The sequence below is a fragment of the Delphinus delphis genome, chromosome 14 (genome assembly GCF_949987515.2).
Source record: "Delphinus delphis chromosome 14, mDelDel1.2, whole genome shotgun sequence".
NCBI lineage: Eukaryota > Metazoa > Chordata > Mammalia > Artiodactyla > Delphinidae > Delphinus > Delphinus delphis.
In genome coordinates this window covers 29090209-29110577 of record NC_082696.1, presented here as the reverse complement: position 1 = coordinate 29110577, position 20369 = coordinate 29090209, and the positions used below count along the sequence as shown (strand labels likewise).

The window sequence follows — 20369 nt, the reverse complement described above, 5'->3', positions numbered from 1 at the left end:
GAAGTTCCTAACTCATCATGTTCTGTTTGAATACTGCCTTTCCATTATTCTGTTTCTGGAACTCTAATGAGATATCTTTTAGAACTTTCTCTTCTATGCTCCAAGAATATTAACCAACCAAGCAAGAATCTTAATCAACTTTTGTATTTCCTATGAGTACTTTTTTCTCTTGATTGTATTCTGGGTGATTTCTTCAGGTCCTTCTTCCATTTTACTTTTTCTCTCCAATATCCAAAGGAAGATAAGAAACTCAGAGAGTGGAGTCCAGCACTTAAGTGACCGTTCTTCTAGGGACAACAGGCAATTCTGAAGTGAGACAACCAGAAGTCTGAGAAGAAGAACAGAGGTCTTAACAAATTTGCAGAGTGTGGGACAAAAATTGAAGCTCAGGACTATCAAAGAGGGAGAGGAGAGAGCACTGATAAACCTTGAGGTTTGGTGCTGGAACCCTTCAGGGCTATACTCTAGGAGGAAATGTAAACCACAAGTTGACTTGCTCTTACAGCTTCAAATTATCTGAATCCATGTACTCAGACTGAGGTAATTTTAGATTGCAAGTGCATGGTCTAACCAGAAGCAAATGCAAATCCACTCTGAAGAAGGAAGGCATTGTTGTAGTTCCTGAAATTTTCTAGTTTCTTACTGTGGAAGGGCAAGTCCATCATCCCTAGCTTTCCTGAGTGAAGGCTTTGGGCCTTCACTATGTTCTGAAATAGTCATGGAGCTATAATGAAAGAAGTCATAAAACAGAAGACATGATCAACTGAAACATGTATTTAGGTTTTGTTAGGCATTTTGATGAACTAAAATGTCTTCCACAGCTTTTTTGTATTAAAAGAAAAAAATGACTACTCTCAAACCGACTGATCTGCCACAGCCACCATAAATTATACTGTGACAGATTTAAGTGATTCTATGAAGGAAACAAGGATACTTCTTGTTTGATATTAAGTGTTAGGGACATGTGATGACATCTGTGGTCTGTCACAGACGGGGAGTTAAGAGATGTGGTTTTTTTAGGTCATGCTTCTGTCACACACTACAACTTTGCTTGGGTCCGTAATGTACTTTCTCGGCACCAGTGAAATGTGCCATCACTGTGTTTGGGAAATGAATAGATTTGTAGATTCACAACTAAGAGATGAGATGGAAAACTTACTAGGGGGGAATTTATAATGTAGAAAAACATATTCATTATTATAATATCATTCTATGATTTCATATTGCTCTCATAATGTAAACTGCAAAAGGTGAATTTGCCAAGTTCCCCTAGCACAGTGAGGTAGGCAGCAGTTAGACTCTTAGTTAAATCCAAAGCTGATTAATAATCAGAATTATCTGACAAAATTCTCAGAATAAATATTCTGGGATGAATATCATCTTTCCTCCTTCCCAGGTGGAACACTCCCCAGTTATTCTTTCACCTTAGTTTATTTCCTTTACCACCCTTTCCACAATCTGTAGTTAGATATTTGTTTATTTGTTACTTCTTTAAGGTCAGTCTCCCCCAGTGGACAGGGAGGCCCATGAAGTCAGAGATGTTGACTGTTATCTTCTCCATCCTGTTCATAACAGTTACTCTAAGGCCTAGAAACTAGTAGGTGTTCAATAAATCTGTGAAGGAATGAAGGGATGAATAAATAAATCAGAAGAAATCTCTGCAATGTGATAGGAATCTTTATTTGTAAAGAGTTCCAGAAATGGTTTCATTTACCAGCTCATTGATGAACACACTACACTGGTTTATGACAAAGTGATTTTCAACTAAGGAGGATATGTCAGAATTGTCGATGGCATGGCGGTAGGGCCAGCTACATGGGCATTTGACTCATGCATTCTCACAGGGCCAACTCAGAAGGGCCTCCCTCTCTCCCCTCCCACATTTGAGACTCTGCAGTTGCCATCTTCAAGGTCTTAATCATTTTCTCTTTGAATGTGTGTTTTGTAAATGCGGGCCAATGGGACAATGGAGGGTGAGTCAGAAGCTTGGACCCTAGCAATCCTGCCTCCTCCCACTTCTGCCCCCCAGGAGGGGTTGTCAGCTGCCTGTGCCCCCCACCTCCACCCTGCCCTTGACAAGCAACTGTGGCCACCCTTGCCCCACGAGAAGCTGGGCATGAGTTAGGAAGGGGCAGGGTCTGGGATGTCTATGAGGGTCTGCTTTTGCCCAGGAAGTTTGAAGTTAAATAACAAAGAAACCATGACAGGTTGAAAAAGACCGTGGAAAAATGGAAAACATGATTTTCCTGCTTTTTGAACAAGGAGCCTGGCATTTTCATTTTGCACTGGGCCCTGAAAATTATATAGCCAGCCCTGAGGGCAGGATATATTTATGCAACTAAAGGGAGCATGTGTATTTGAAAGCTGAGAGACACCATCCCCAGGTTTACTTCCTTAAAGTCAGGTTGCTATGAAACAAAGGCACATTACCACCTGGTAGATGGTGGTGCCTCAGTGTCTTTTGCTCTGAACACATAGAATTTTCCATAAGTGACACAAACAATGACCTCTTTTCCCCTAAATTATTTTTTCTTGATGAAAACATGACTTCACTAAAAAGTTAAGCTTAAAAAAAAGTTAACTACTTTTTACTGAAAAATACATTTTGTATACTTGAAGAATTGCACGTAAACAACTTACTCATGAATGCTTAATAGTACCCATTCTTATTCTTTAGTTTTCTTACTTCAAACTTATGTTCTCCCCCTCTTTTCCCTTCCTTCAAAACCTAGAGGTTTCATTACCAACACTTGCTTTAGACAAAGTTCCAGTAGCTCCCAGTTTGCTCTCTGACCTCTCTGTTGTTCAACTCCTTAAGTATGTGTCCAAGGGTTTTTCTTTCTCTAGGGGGCTCCAATCTTCCCTCCAAGTCACTTTACAGGAGTCTCAAGTGCTGAAGTGTCAGTGGAGAATTTTGAGTCCTCCAAGAAATGGCCCATTTAAAACCAGGTACAGCGATAGCCAAGAAGCTATCTGGAAATGCTGAACCACTGAGTTAAACAAAGAAATCTGATTCTAAAGCAGGCTGTGCTGAAGAACCTTGCCTACCAACTAGAAACACTAACTATTTTTCTTGACTGTGCCCCAGCCCTTACTTCACAACTTGTGTGACTTCACCAATATTCTACCAGGGTTCCATGTTTTGGGAGTCTTTTCCCCGTCAACCTGCCATGCCATTCATCTCCAAGAGCCTATCTATCTGGGGAAGGAGCAATATTATTCCTATTACTGGCTCTGCATAGGAATGACCTCGCTTTCTCTTTCCACCACTCCTACCCTAGTAGTGGTTTCTTGATCTTGTCCCTTGTTCACCAAGCCCCAGCTAAAGTGCCTAATCCAACCTCCTGCCATCTGCATATATGCCTGTGTGTCCTTCATCAGCAGCACCCATCAGCCAATTACTGTCCAATGCAGGCCACTTGCCCAACAATAGCATTATTGGATGGAGTAATTAATGACTACTCCTTGGGCCCCATAAGATGGGTGTGACTTCCCCTCATCAAAGTGAATTAGAGCTTAGAAGCACAGCTTTTCAATTGTTTGATTTCAAAATGTATGACCTTTCTCTTAGATTACAGAACTAGTGCACCTGTAGCCTGATAAAAGCATAAAAAGGTGTTCAAAATACTGAACTAGAAGGATACTTTGAAACATATTTGGTGACCCTCATTGGGCCACAGCTCAGCCAAAGAGGATGACATCTCATTGCCCTGGGATAAAACCCACCTGAGGGACCAGCCCAGGTGGTGAACCAGCTGGGTAAGGTTATGTCCTTGTTGATCTACTCTTGACTTTGGATCCAGGACAAGCAGAATTCCAAACCAGGATTCCAATTTCCCATAGCCATCTCATTGTATATTTTCCATGTTCCCCTCATGACAGCCTTTAATAGTTGCACATGGGGATGGCTGCCAAGAAGAGAGGAAGCAACAAACATGAATTCCTATTTATAGTTTGGACAAGAAGAACATTCACCAGGACCTTCCCTGATAAGCAGTAGTCCTTTAAAAGAGGAGAAATTCTTAGCATTGTTGTATGGAGAACACTTGTGGTCCTGCCTAATACTTCTGATTCCATCCGAGCTAAGCTCCTCACTTTCTTTACTTGTAGATTGAATTCCATCTTCCAGATTCAATCTTTAAGTCAGAGGCTTTTGACCTGGGCTTCTGAAATTCTATAAATTCCTTGGATTTGTATGTCTGTGTCTTTGTTTGTATGTCCATTTTTTAAAGGAAGTGCAATGGATTTCATTAGATTTTTTAATGGTGTTCATGATCCAAAATGTTAAATCTTCATCTTAGTTGATTTGTGGCCAAGTGGTGTTATCGACAAAGATGTGAGACATGAGGACATTTTAGACCAAGTTCATCCTTGCAGTCTTAGAAGATCCTGGTCAAAGGCTGCTAATTGAAGTTAGATATTAATTCACGAGCCCCAGGACTATGACTTGTGACCAAAAACCATGAGAAGACAATCATATGAAAGAGTGGTTTCCAGAATGTGTATCACAGTAGCTAGGATTCCATGGGATGTCTCAGGATTTTCTGTAGGAAGTGACCAAGAGGTGGGGCTCCATATCTAGCTGCAAGCCCATTAATTCCTGTGTTACATGTTGCAGTTATGATTGAATCCTACTTTTAAATTTTTATGAGAAAAATAAGGTATGAGGCTTTCTTTCGAAGTTTGAAAGTTACTGCTCAAGGATGTCACAACTCCTTTTTTACCACTGATTCTCAGGATCTGGTGGTTGGGACAACATAACTTCACCAGGACGTGATGCACCCAGACACAGAATTAATTACGGAATTAATTAAGAAATACTACTACCAGTATATACACAAACTCCAGCTGCATTAGTAGATAAATTTTGCTAACTCTCATGTTAACTGCAGCTAGTTGGAGGAGGATGCCTAGGAGACATTTTTGAGAAGGATTCTGAGCCAGGCTGGTTCAGCAGGAAATAGGACTATTAATAATTAATGATGTCTGCCATGGTCCCAAGGAAGGTGTTATGTATTTGAGACTCCTATCCTGAGTTTTCTGGGGGAGAATAGCTAGCCTGCACCTGTACCACACAAAATATAATTTCCAACATGGTTATTTTGTCTCCATGGAAATGGAGACTTCAACTCAACCATTTTTATCGATTTGATAACCTACAAACTCTAAAGACTCCACCCCTCCCGCTTCTTCCTCTGCTGCTTTTTCAGACTTGACCTTGGACCCACAGTTGCCAACTGTATTGGTAAGTATTAAAAAACAATTTGAAGGGAGAAACACCCTGACTTCCAGTTCTGTACAGATAGGAGTACTAGCTCATAAAAGGGGAGTTATGTGGCCCAAATTCCCAAATTACTTATTAACTCTTACTCAACCTTCCAGTGTGAGCTCTAGGGAAACTACTCCTGGCTTCCCCAGCTGTTGGATGATTTCACTGCATAGTCATCTTTTCTTTCCATAACTCTTATTTCAGTTTATAAAATGTGTGCCTGTGTGTGTGTGTGTGTGTGTGTGTGTGTGTGTGTGTGGACTTATGTGATTAAATTCTCTCTCCCACTAGTCTATGAGTTCCAAGAAAGTCTATTTTTGCTTACCACTTTATTCTGAGGTTCTTGCGTTAAAAAAATCTGTCACACTTATTTTACCCTAAGATGTGTTACTGCTACTACTTGCTAAAATTGAATCTTATGAAATGAAAAGACAAACAACAGAAGGGGAGAAGATAACAAAAGAGACAGGAAAATAAAAGCAATTGCTTCATGTGAGAACCTTAATTACCCCCTAGAGCATGTTGCCATTAAGATCAGGAAAGATTGCTCTGGAGCACAGCTGAAAGAGAATGAGCCACTCCATTTTAAAACCAGCACTGAACATCCAGTTTTGTTGTCTCTCCTAGGAGAACTCCCACCTGCAACTTTGACCTTTGGTTGGCACCAGGCTAGTTGTTTATACCTTGAGGTTTCCTGATAGTCCCTACGACTTCCTCTGAGTCGCCTAAATGTGCTTCAGATTTTTCCAGTCTAGCATTTCCCTATCCCTTTGCCCAGTGTCCTTCTGTTGGAGTTATGGAATGGAAGCCTGAAGTCAGGTTGATGAAGACGTAAGAAATACCAAGAACGTAGTATCCCAGATTCCAAAAGAAGATGTATTTTAAGAAGGAAAGAGTCCTGCAAACATAACAATGAGTGGACATGTTGTTGAAAGAGACAAAAAGAATAAATAACTAAAATTAAATAAATAACATACGGTCAAATGGTGATAAGGGCTATGAAGAAAATGAAACCTGTTTGGGGAAAGAGAATGACGGGAGAAAAGAATGGTAATATTTTTAATCGTGCAGTCAGGAAGGCTCTCTTTGAAGGGGTGATATCTGAGCAGAAACCTGGATTATGTGAAGAAGTGAGAGCAAAGCATTCTACACTGAGGGAATAGCTGTGTAAAGGCTCAGATAGTTCGAGGAACATCGAGAAGGTAAGCGTGGCTCAAGTGGAAGGAATCAGGGAGAAAGAGGTAGGAGAGTTTTGCAGGGGCCAGATAATGAACAATCATGGATTTTATTCCGAATGGGAACCAAAGAGAAATTGACCACAGGGATAGTAGAGACAAAGCAGGAAGTCTGGTTAAGAGGCTAGGATGGGAGTCCAAACATGGCATGACTGTCAATTGTTCCAAACAGGATAGAAGCAGTGACAGCAGTGAGAAGCGGTCAAATTCAAGATATATTAGGAAGGCTGACCCAACAGCACTTGCTAATGGATTGGGTGTGAAGGGTGGGGGAAAGAGAGAAATCTTTTATGATTCTTAGTTTGAAGACCTGAGCAAAATCTTATGCTACTTATTCAGTTGGAGAAGCTTGGGGCAGGTCTTGTTTGGGGTAGGGATATAAAAAATTCTCTTTTGGACATGTTAAATTTGGGATGCCTATTAGATATCCACATGGAAACTTAAAATAACTAGTTACATATACAAGTCTGAATCTCAGGAGGGAAGTTGTAGCTGAAGAATATAAACTCGAGACTAATGAAGGTATTGTAAACTATGGCCCAGAAAACGGTTAGCTAGGAAAAGTATGTAAATAGAAGAAAAAAGAGGGCTAAGGCCTGAAACAGAAAGCAGGCCAACATCTAGAGGTCGGATGTGGGAAGAGTAGCTAGTAGAGGGGAAGGAGCAATGAGGTTACAGATACCAAGAGAGTGGTGTCTCAGGTACTGAAAGAAAAAAGTGTTCCAGGAACAGAATCATCAACAGTGCCAAATGCTGCTGAAAGCACAAGAAGCAAGTGGGTGGGAGATAGTGTGGAGAACTGACCATTGGTCTGAAAAGTTGGAAGCCAGTGGGTTCCCTTAACAAGAGCAGTTTCTGTGGAATACTAGGGGTGAAAATCCCTAGTATTGAAGTGAGTTCAAAATATTAAGGATATATTGTGTATACATAAGTCATCCCAGGGATTTTACTAAAGAAAAGCAAAGAAATGGGCTAGAACTGGGTGTGGGATCAAGGGAGGGTTTGGTTTATTTAAGACAGAGGGAATTAACTTGAAGGCTGTGGGAATAATCTCACTGAGAATGATAAAATAATGATTCAGGAGAGAGGAGATAACAGTTGCTGGAGAAAGGATGGGACCAGAGGCCTTACAGGAGGACAGAGCACATCATTGTAACAGGAGGAAGTTGACGTACAAGTATATGTAAAGGTTAGTCAATTTGGTGATGGGAAGATGAGGTCATTCTCCTCTGAATGTTTCTATTTTCTCATTGAAATAGTCAGTGAAGTCACCAGCTGATAGTGAAGAATGGGAAGGTGGAGTTGACAGTTTGATGACAGAGGAGATGATATAAATTTGCCTTCTTGGAGAGGAGGAAAGCAAATACCCCAGGGAAATGCAGGAGGCCTCATTAAGATCATTTTCTCTACTTCCTTCCATTACTCATGGACAATCCTGGACACAGACCACCCACTTCTTTTAAAAACATGACTGTTAAAGAAAATTTTTGAATTATTGTTCAAAACGTGAGATGTGCTTTTTGTGACCAGAGACCTCAATTTACTCACTTGTACCATGTGCATTGAAAACTTGCTTCCTCCTACCTTATGGAAAGGTAGACTGCTAATATGAATAACAAATGTGAAATCTTTTGAAAGGAAAATTGTATTCTATGTGTCCAAGGCAGAGATGGGACAAACCAAATACCCTATCTGCAGGGAGAACATCCTTCTCTTTTTGAGTGGAAGTGACTAGAGATGTGAAGTGGACAGAACAAAACAATCCCTTTGATATTAACACCAGTGCATTAAATTTTTATTTTTCATATTTTTAATTTCACACTTAGAGAAGTTTCACTAATGAGGCATGCCACAACTCGATTCCCAGATGGTGACATTAATGTTAAAAAGAAGATGCACCTGAAACAATTTAAAGAACTCCAGAAAGACCAGATTAAGCCCACGCACTATGTTTTATCAGCCTTTTGGGGCTCCCAAAGAGTTGTAATGCAGCAGGACTACATCAAGTTTAGTTCAAATCAAAATACACTTTTAACACATAGGACCATTCAACCTAGTAAGTCTGAAGTACAGAGGGCAACGTGATTAATACTTTTACATTCTTTTACTTGGGTTTAGTTTTGGTGGGTTGAAATAAACCAGTATCCATTATATCAATGGAGATATGTGAGAATGTAGTCTTTAGAAGAACACTGCCTGATTTAAAAAAAATAATAAACAGATATGATATTCTTCTGTTAGGAAATAAAGAACAACTTGAGGTAAGGAGCAATCACGAAGATGGTGGGTAAAATCAAAGGCCCATCAATGTGTGCTGAGTTACTTGTAAATGTTTTATTTGTCTGATCCCTCTGTAACTTAGCAGTGCTGCATGAGGAAATGGCCAGAATGCCTATAAGTTATTTTACACACTCATAGACCCTGAAGTTAGTAAATCCTACAGTCCCCTTGGCAAACTCTCCATGTTCTCCCTTTGGAAATACAATAAACTTGTTTATTCCATTTTGTCAGTTTTCCGTTTCTGAGCTTCTTCATTGACTTTGTTATCTTTTTTTTGTAACCAAGCTGTCCCAAGCACTGTGTGGCCACAGTTACAAAGAGAAATTAAGGATATAAGTAATAATAAAGAATAATAGTTTGTATAACACAAGGTTTTGTTCATTGTAAATGGGATGAGGCAGTTATTTCAGCTTTAAACCACACTGTGTAATACTAAATATGTCTTCCAAGTTGACTTTAAGAAATGAAGTGTGTCTTCTCCATCTCTGTGAAAAGATAGAGTTTTTCCTATGCACTAAGTGTTACACATTCCAGTGCTGGGATGTGAAGGTTTGAGAGAGGACAGGTGTAGCAAGTCACTGAGGTTGAAAAGCCCTTCAGACACAATTCTCTTGCCCTCCTAGGTCTGCCTGAGAAATAATGACCATGTGAATAGCAGCTAGGACAGGTGAGAGTAGCACAGGGGAGCCAGACTTCCTTTATTCTCCTTATACCTAGAGAAACCATGAGTGGGCCAGCCATGGTAGTGGTGACTATGAGCCACTGAAGAATTTTTCTTCAGTAAGCAATGAGGATATCACTAGAAAGACCAAAACATCTGTGTTTCAGTGACAGTCATAGGAATGGAACTTCCAAGCTCTCCTGTTCTCTCAATGGGACAAGAATAAGTAGACAGGTCCATAGGACTGTAGAAAACTCTGAGGGAGCATTTTGGAGTTATCACTGGAAGAGGAACCTTGGGAAAGAGGTGGGATATTCTCGTATGGGTAGCCTTGGTGCTCACAGTCGTTTAATTTAAATGCTATATACTTCAAGGTGAGATAAGATATATCAGTTGCATTTGTTACCTTAGAAACACAGGGAAAATAAGTTCCTTCCTTAAAGAATCAGTAACTGTTTCATAAGTAAATTCTGCCTAAAGTTTGTAATACATCAGAAAAGAAGTAGCCCAACCTCCTGAATTATGGTATTAAACAGATTTCCCTCTTTCCTCTTAAGGAAAAACATAATTCTTTGCACATCACGACCACTCAACATTTTTGAACTGAATTAAATAGTGCTGAGTTTTTAAAGAAATTGTTGAAATACGTTGCATTATTCCTAATTAATCATCTCTTCAGTTTTAAAAAAAATCAGTCGTCTGGTTTGATGAGGATCTTCTTGGCTAAGTCCTGTAATTCCCTAAGAAAACACTTTTTTTTGGTGTTAAAGTTAATCTGTACACTTAAATTTATATATAATCCTGAATTCAAAATACTTAATAGATTCATTAAATGTATATATTTTCTCAATTATAGAATTGAAATACACAAATTAGAAAATCTTTGGATTATTTCCAAAAGATAATAATTAATGTGGGTTCAGCATTTTAGGAAGTGTTTTCACATACATGATCTCATTTGTTATTCATTACAGCCTCATGAGTTGAGAATTTCCCTATTTGATAAATAAGTTAACAAAGGCTCCAAGAAGATAATTAACTTCAACATCAGTAAGAGGCTAAGATGCGAGTCCTCTGTATCCAAATTCCACGTCTTTCTCACCATAATGCATAGTCTGACATAACATAATGCTGCAAATGTGTCACAAAATAGAACATAAGTCTCCATCTTGAAATCCGAGGATTTATCCATTAGTCTACCCAATTTGATTTTAAGTTAGCATATATCCTTTCTTTACATTCCCCTTAATGATTGATCTTACTTTGCAGTTGATAAGGATCTCTATAGTTGATAGCTGGTAGGATATCTCCCCTGCCATATTCCTCTGGGCTCCTAGCCACATGTTTACACATTGTGTCCCTACCCCACTGGTGATAGCTGATTGGTCAGAGATAAATAGCTTCTCCAAGCTGAGCAGCTCAGATTTCTTCTGACAGAAATTTGGAATGAGGACCATGAAAGAAATAATCAGTGTCTGCTTTACTCAACTTAATTCATGTATATTCTGAACCATAGAGTGACCAATTCCCTCTTTCTGAACTTGAGGAAGAAAGAAGCACATATGTGAAGAGAAAGAGAAAGGATAAATTCTTGACCTTAAATTTCATAAACTACCCCTTATCCTCAAAATAAATCCCTTTTTTCACTTAAGCTAGAGCCAGTAGGTTTTTTACTATTTACAACCAACATCCCAAATAATGTATCAGATAACCTACTAAACTCATCTTAATCACTTCATCCCCAACTTTCTTTTTTTGTGGTACGCGGGTCTCTCACTGTTGTGGCCTCTCCCGTTGCGGAGCACAGGCTCCGGACACGCAGGCTCAGCGGCCATGGCCCACGGGCCCAGCCGCTCCGCGGCACGTGGGATCCTCCCGGACCGTGGCACGAACCCACGTCCCCTGCATTGGCAGGCGGACTCTCAACCACTGCGCCACCAGGGAAGCCCCATCCCCAACTTTTGAGCAGACTTCCAAAACTCATTTAGATACATGATTAAGGGTAGGCAATAAAAATTAAAAGTTACTATAAATTGTGAGATTTTTTTCATTAAAAATATATTTTTCAATAAATATATTTGTAGAAAAGAATTTAACCTTGCCCAAAAGAGAATCTGGCCTTTGCCCTTGGTTCCTCAGAAGAAATCTCTAGGCCCTTGGAATGTCATGCCTGATACAGTGTCTTTGTTTGCCTTGGGGCCCTGAGTCACTCTGGATAGTCTAACAATGTGACTTAGAGTGGGGGCTGGCTACATCAGTTAGTAACAATGTATTTAGAATGGGGGCTTTAGGTCATGTGGTATCAGCTGACCTTTGGAGAGACTGAAGACAGAGATCAGCCAGCTGGGCAATCAGTCATGCTTACATTACAATATAATGTAATGCTTACATTACAATATAAACGTTGGACATCAATATCAGGGGAGCAGCACTGGTTGGCAAAATTCAATGCTGATTGTCATACATTGATACCAGGCAAGTAATGCTGTCCTGCTTCCACGGAGAAAGGACAACTGGAAGCTCCATGTTTGGTATACTCCTGGACTCTGCCCCATGTGTCTCTCCCTTTGGCTGATTTTAATGTGTATCTTTTCCCTGTAATAAACCATAACCATGAGCATAACAGCTTTTAGTGAATTCTGTGAGCCCTTCTAGTGAATTATCAAACCTGAGGGTAGTTTTGGGAACCCCTTAAAACTGCAATTGGTGTCATAAATGATGGTGGCCTTGTGTGTACTCTTCCCTCTAACTTCACAGTTGACTTAGCTTTCAAGATGAATGGTCTTGTTTTGCTTATATTTTATTAGAGAAAGCAAGCCCTTTTCTAACAGCTATTTTAAAGATTACAAATAGTTTTCAACTCAATCAGAGGCATCCAGATCCACAAATAGTTTGAATCTTATACATGCTGTTTAAATTGACATAACTGTGTTCACTTTATTTATTACATTTCTCTTTGGCCTCTTTGACCATGATATTGTTGAGATGAGAAATTGTGTCTTCTTCCTCATTATATTTCCAGTCCCTAGCATAATACAGATATGCAGGTGGCATTTAGAAATGTCAAATGGCAAATGGATGGGTGTATGGGTGAATAGGTGGATAGAAGGATGGAGAGGTGGATATGTGGATATATGGATATATGGATGGATGGTTGGTTGGGTTAATATTACAGTTTTTCAGTTACAGTGAGATGTGCAATTGCCTAGTGAAATTCCTGTGAGTGAGGATCAGAATGAGCACATTCCTGTTCCACCCACCCCCCAACCTTACCTGTGTCTAGATAGCAAGGTCTATACAGAAATTTAGTAGGGAGTATAAGGGAAAGGCTTCCCTATATGTCTAAATTTTCCCAGGCTCAGAACCAACCAGAATAGTGTGAGAAAAGGAAGAGTTCAAACCAAAACCATTCAATGAACACCAGCCCCAGACATGGTCACAAAGAGATAATACAGCCCTGGACTTCCAGGCAAATGTCTAGGTCAGCATTAAAAAAGTTTTGTGTTGATTTTTTAAACCTGATATTTAGCTGTTTTCATTGTTACTTCTACTAATACCTTCTATTAATTGTCCTACAATGTGCTTAATATTCTATAGCTTCTTATTTACTCCTCATTTCTACCCACTGGGTTCAATATTATTAGCACCATTTTACAGATGAATAAACTGAAGCTTGGGGAGATTATATTACATGTGCCAGGCCAACAACTGCAAGCGATACAGCCTCACTGTGAAAATGACTCTAAAGTTCATGTTAGTTCTACTATACCATATCATTTGGCCTCTTTCTTTTTGTGAGTGTTTAGCACATTTAGCCACATGCAAGAAACTTCTAGAAATTATGAGCAACAATAAAATAAATAAGGTCCTGTCAATAAGGGGCATATGATCCAACATAGGAGAGAAGGAGCGTGCACGTAGGATGGTCCAAAGCAGACAATGAAGCAGGTTGACCAGCAGGAGAAAGCACCACAGTGATCCAGAAATGATCCCTGGTTAGTGTGGCCAGAGAAGAGTTCCTGAAGGGGGCAGCATCTAAACTTGTGCTCGAAGAAGCAGGTTTTATAGAAATAAATTTGGGGTATTCCAGGCAGGAAAAACACAATGAAGAAAATCAGGGTAGAACAAAGCATATTAGGGCATACCAAGTAGACCAGTTTGTGTAAAGTACACAGTGTATATTTTGAATCAGCTCTCTCTCTCTGAATAGTTATACACACTTGGTTACATCTTTTCACTTTCTGGAGCTAAAGTTTTCTCATTTATAAAACCATAAAAATAACACCGAGCTCACTGTTTGTTGTTCTGGTTGAATAAAGGAACAAGAGTGGTACAAACACAATAAATACATATTATTTTTTGTTGGCAGTGTAGACCTAGAATTTCTCAACTGCAGCCAGTTCTGTCCCCAGCTCTGAAATTTGTGGACATGTATGTTGTTGCCACAATGCCCGGAAGATTCTCCTGGCATTTGGTGGATGGGCTCGATGAGGCTAAATATTCTGTAATTCTTGGGACATTATGATATAACAAAGAAAGTTCCTTCCTTTGGGCCAATATTGTTTGCATGGAGAAATATGGGAAAGAAGAATAAAAGAAAAGGTTGAAGTAAGATGATTTTATATCACTGTAAGCTTTGAATACATAGTTCACTATGATAGACAAGGATGAGCCCATGAACTTCTCAAGCAGGAATTAACAACATCAATGCTTTTGGAAGATTAACATAGGAGGGAGTCACAGGATAAACCAGAAGTAGGGGAGACTGCTGAGAATGTTATAAATTGGCAGGTGTCCACCAATGCCTCAGCATGAAGCACTAGAGGCTTGATAAGTGTGTCATAGAGTCTTCTCAAACCCCCAAGAAGCTCGTGGCAGATTAGAAAGGAAGCACTTCTTTTAACACCTTAATGCAAATTACAAAAAGCCTCCCCTTCCTCCAGGTGGACACTGCCCTGTGCCGGGATACATGACTTGAATTTTAGCCCCTTTATCTCTTGAGAGAGTCACCTTTTTCAGTGGTGCTCATGGTACAAGAAGGAATGAAAAGGAAGGGTCAAATTCCAGAAGGATCACAAAGGAAGAGGTAAGAAATGGGTAACTGATTGCAACTGGGGAAAAAAAAAGAGAAAGAGCCAGAGCTGATTCCTCTGTGAAGCCTGGAGAAATTTACAATGGTGATGCCATCATTAGAAAGATGTAGGTCAGAAAATGTTTGGGAGGTGAGATTATAAATTTAGTTTTAGACATTTTGAGATGAAGGTGCCTTCTGGACAACAAAAAAGAAATGCGTTAAGGCCACTGACTGCAACAGAGCAAGAAGATTGGGACTGAAGAGGACTGCAATAGAGAGGTTAACTGCTATGACAAATGAGCACACAAATTTCTAGTGACTCAAACACAGTAGAAGTTATTTTTGTTATTATTGTCCATAAAACTGTCCAAGGTCAATATTCCTGGGCAGGAAAAAGCTCTCTTCCACATGGTAAATCAGGAACCTGGGTATCTTCCATCTTTGGCTTTGTTTTTCTCCTGGGAACCTTCATTATCATCTGTATCCATCCCGCTAAAGGGAAAAGGAGAGGGTAGGGGAGGCACACCCACCTCTTAAGAACCCTGGCCCAGAAGTGACACATATATTACTTCAGCTCACATTCTGTTAATGACTCACGTGGCCACATCTAACTGCAAGGGAGGCTAGGAAGTGTAATCTATCATGTGTTCAGGAAAAGAGGACGTATTTTGTGAACAGCCTGCAGTCTCTGCCCCAGGGGAGACCTAGCCCTCCTCTCTTTAAGTAAAAGTTCTATGAAGGCAGAGACAATGTTGGTCTTCTCCACTCTGTCTCCATCACCTTGTATAATACGTTGTCTGACACCTAACAAGTGTGCAACTTTTGTCAAATAAATGTATAGCTGAAACTATGGGTGTGGAAAAAATTTCAAAAAGAGAAATTATATAAAAAGAAGAAAGATAGAGGATATTTTAATAGCAAAAATTATTTTGTATAGTTATTGCTGTTGCTACCATTTGTGGAGGACCTGTTAATACCTAACCTTCACAACAACCTTGCAAGATTGTAGATTCTATTCACCACATTTTAAATATGAGGGAAACTGTACCTCGAAAACGTACACCACTAGAAAAGTTCAGAGTCAGCATTTAGCCCCCAGGTCTTCTGATTCTTCATTCCAAAATCTTTCTAGAACACCAGGTTCCATTTAGTGGGGGGAAGGATGTGAAACTTTGACTATTGTGTTGCACCCTAGAAGGAGAGAGATGTTTTGGGAAAACATGGAACTATCGCAAAGGTAAGTCAGGTGACTTGGCAGATTTCGCTTTCTTGGGTTACTTTGGGACATTTTCAGAGCTGCTTGGGAAATCATGAGCCACTCCATATATAACCAGTATTGAATGTCATGCTTTGTTGCTTCATTCAGCAAGCCTTCCCAAGAGAACTCCCAGCTGTTGCTGCCGACCTTAACTTGGCCGCTATGTTGCGGTAACTTTGGCTTTTCTGTTTCTGAGACTTTTACCATGTGATGGCTTATTACTTGTCTACCTTCTTCAGCTGCCACCTCTGCTGATGTCACATAAATGCCACCTGCCCCTCAACAATAAGGAAAACGAGTGCCTCATCAACTAAGGTTTTACCCATCCTTCTAAGTTTCACTAAGTGAGAATTCTAGGAAATTTCCTATTGATTTTATCTTCTAGAAGTTCCTTGACCCTCTCCACTTTCCTTCTCTTCACAACTTCTGCTAGCAGCTCTCCCCTGAACCACTTTAATAGGTTTCTAACTGGTCTTCCTTTATCTGTTCTTATCTCCCCTGTAATTTATCCTCCACAATACAGCAAGAGTGATTTTTTTTTTAATGTTCATATGGTCTTGTCACCTTTTTGCTAAAACACTTTAAGAACTTTTGCTAAAACACATTAAGAACTTTCTTTGGCCTTAGTACAAAGATCAAAATCCTTAGCAAGGTTTTAGACCTTGCAAGATCCAGACCGACCTATCTCATGGGACAATTCCTTTCTTAACTTCTGTGCCCTGGACACACTGGCCTTTTTTTGGGTTCTCACACGTGCTGTGCTTTCTTCCCATCTTAGGACCATCACACATGCTGTCCCTCCTTGCTCCTTACCTAGCTGTCTCCTATTCATTCTTTGTATCACAGTTCAACAATTACCTCTTCACAAGGTTCTTCCCTATTGCTTAGTTAAATCACGTCTCTCAAGGCACCGTATTTTTTTCCTTTACAATATAGATCACAATCTGTAATAATAGAATGGTGTGTGGGTGTGTGTGTGTGGGTGTGTGTGTGTATGTGTGTGTGTGTGATTATTGGGTTAATGTCTATTTCCTCAACTATTGTATCACTAATACTAGCACAATGCCAGTTGGCACTTAACAGGAATTTGTTGAACGAGGAAATGAATGATTTTGTCATTTTAAAAAACAGAATGTGTTTTTCTGGGGAACAGTCTACACCACGTAAAACCCTTGGAAGAGGACTTTCAAATTTGAATCATTGTGTCGTATTGTTCCTTGTTTGTAACTCAGGGAGTAATTTTATTTTAAATAAAAAGATTCTGTGGTTGAAAAGTCAATAAATTAGTATGAATCACAGCAGGAACAACAAAAATTAAACTTCATAGTATTGGTGACATTCTCTTCTGAGTATAAATTTGTACTATTCATATAACATTTATTAGTAAAAAGGTGATCCTTTAATGTGCTTTTCTGCTCATCTAGATTTACAATATTTAAAAGTCTTTGTTCTTCAAGCTTTACTTTTCCTTTAAGAATTTTCAATCCAAAAGTTTAGTAAATGAAGTATATATACAGCTCATGAACATATTTTAAGACTTTTGGGAAATACTCAAAACAAAAGCTATTTTCAGGATTAGGAAATAGCTTGTCTGAATATTGCCAAGTGAATTTGGAATAACCTTTCTGTGGGATGCAATGAAAAAGCAAGGCAAGAACTTCAACATTCTCAGTTCAAGGTTACAAGGAAATGTGAGCAAAAAGTGTTTCTCATCCTGTTAACACTCAGACACACAGAACATAAAAACGGTGTCTTCTTTCATTTAAAAAAATTTTTAAACACACAGGGAAACTTTGACCTTTTGCCTTTTAGCTTCTCTGGGAGAGACTCATATAGATTTTGATCTCTTTTTCTCCTTCCCAACTTCTTACTGTGTATTTAATGACCCTTGGCTACCTGGGCATCCCACTGTATACATATGAAGTGAGTTGGCACTGGGAGAGAAAAGCAGGCAGCCAGATGCTGTGTGTATAATGGGTAGCGATGCTGTTATGTCAGGGCTTCCCTTTTGGCTGCCAGCTGAAGGAGAAAAGAAAATGCTTCATTCATAACACGTTACATATAAATGCCTTTTCTAAAAACGGGCAAAGAGAGATGGGTGCTGGCAGAGTCAGGCCAGATAGTTACTCAAGGCAACAGAAAATTATTAGACAGGGATGACTACAGCTCATAAGAGCTAGGAACCTTATTCTGAAGGGTCTATGTCTTGAATCAAATGTTTTGCTCTATAATAAAGAACTTCAGAGCCCTAAGGACTATTTTGTTTATATGAAAACTACTAACTACTGTAAGGGTGTTATACATAAAATAAGTGTATTATATAAATAAAATAAAGATTTTAAATAAAATTAAAGTGTTTTTAGGGAGTGATCACATGCAGAAATAACTTACTTTACAAACTGAACCCAAGACTCGAAGGGAATTTCAGGTTAAACCCAACATGGTGGGGCCAGCGCCCCTACTGGCGAGGTGAGGCACTGCACACTCCGATGCCCGCCTACATTAAGTACATTTGCCAAGAACTGGGCACTAAAGTCAGGGTATTTCCTAGAAACATGGGGCCAGCATGGTGCAGTGGAGCAGGGCAGTTGCAGAGAGAACTGACAGTAAAGACAAAACCGAATTTTTTTTCTAAAAATGTTTTCACTGGGTAAAAAGGAATTCTCCTGTGAAAACACTCACCGTCTGTGGCGGTCTTGGAGCTGAAAACCCTGTCCGGCTCTTTGCCAAGGCTTCCCCATTAATGTACTTGGGCAAACTTCCTCCTAGAAGAATACATCTCAGTTTTTATAAAAGAACCTTACAGAGTATACAATCTAGCTCATTCATTTTACAGGTAAAACATTATAACCTAGAACTAGACATGGGGAAAATACATTTATTCAGTATGCTATTAAATATTATTACATGTATTCACTATGCTACTAAATGCAAATAAATCTATTTATTCAGTATGCTATTAAATATAGAAATAAATACATTTATTCCATGCACTAATAATTTTGTAAATTGAAAAATAATATGTTAGGGGCTTCCCTGGTGGCGCAGTGGTTGAGAGTCCGCCTGCCGATGCAGGGGACGCAGGTTCGTGCCCTGGTCCGGGAAGATCCCACATGCCGTGGAGCGGCTGGGCCCGTGAGCCATGGCCGCTGAGCCTGCGCGTCCGGAGCCTGTGCTCCGCAATGGGAGAGGCCACAGCAGTGAGAGGCCCGCGTACCGCAAAAAAATAAAATAATAATAATAATACTATGTTGAAGTGAGAGGCTGAAAGAAAGCTGAGTAAGTGATGTTTTTTGAGGAAATCTAATGAAGTTCTACTTACAATTCACAAAGAATGAATATTGTATACAGCAGGAGAGGCCAGCTATGATAGGACAAAGCTAATTAAAAACTAATTACATTCTCAAATTAGCCAAGAAACTACAGCAGCTCTTACTTCAGAAGCAGTGTCTCTTTCCTAAATTTAGCTTCTTTGGAAGTAGGAATAGTCTAATATCTTCAATCACGAGAAAACCAAAGCACAAGTTCCTGAGATCACACAGCTACATGAGTGGCAAAATCAGGACTCAGGCCATTTTAAGGCATGAAAAATCCAGATCTTCATTTAAGATACAGCCTCTGTCCTGTATGTTGGCCCCTCAAATCCCATTCTTCTATAATGTTTTCCTTCTTTGAAAGTGATCATAATATCCTCTATTTTCTCATGTTTGTATAGTACTTTGTATATATCTGTTTCTACTTTTAAGGATCTATTAGCATTTTATTGGTTGAATCATTAATTTTTTATTCCTAAATATATAAGTAAATTAAAGACTATATTGGTTTGGATAAGCTAAACTGCTGTAACATATAGGAAATTTTTAGTGAATTAAAAGCAATTGAAATGTATTTCTCACTCATGCAACAGTTCCGGGCTGGTAACCATGGTGGTGGGTCTCTCTCCTCAACCTATTGTGTACCTTTTCTATTCTCTATGGATGCAGCATCATCTTCACCTAGCTGGCAGAAGCCGAAGGAGAGCCTAAAGGACCCACACACACACTTCTGAAAAGTCCCAGCCCAGATGTGCACAAGTCACTTCCACTCCATCCAAGGGAGAAAGAGAAGTGAATTGTGGGTGCTTGCTTGCCTACTGTCCTTTCACTGAAGCAGAGGAGGGACGTTGGTAGCTAGCTGACAATCTTTGCCACAGTCACTCTCTCAAATCCATCACTTAGGGCTTAAGTCTTAAGTAATGGGGGAGAAGGAATCAAATCTACAGCTGCATTTTATCCTCAGATTTCTTCAATTTGTCTATAATATATTGAGGGTCCAATCTGAGCTAAATACCATAATAATAAATCCCTAACTTCTCAGAGCGTATATCCACTAACAAAGAACACAAGGCAGTGTACAATGAAATATAAGCTGCACAAATCAGATTTAAAAAATCAAAGACATACTCAAAGTTAAACTGAAATTAACTTTCAATATTACCCAAGCACAAAACTTCTACTTATTTTTTCAAATTAATCAGTCAGTAAGTTAAAACACATGCCCTGAACACAGACTTTGCTCAGGGTACCATCTTCAGCCATGCTGTGAATATAAAC

The 20369-nt window shown here is 39.5% G+C and overlaps 1 long non-coding RNA gene across 1 annotated transcript in view; it reads right to left on the bottom strand.

Moving 5' to 3' along the window:
* Positions 1-18536, bottom strand: part of LOC132437262 (uncharacterized) — a 49287-nt gene extending 30751 nt beyond the window's left edge. The window contains exon 1 of the long non-coding RNA XR_009521991.1: positions 18460-18536. This is a non-coding gene — a long non-coding RNA (uncharacterized lncRNA). The remainder of the gene's footprint in view (positions 1-18459) is intronic.
* Positions 18537-20369: the final 1833 nt, after the last annotated feature.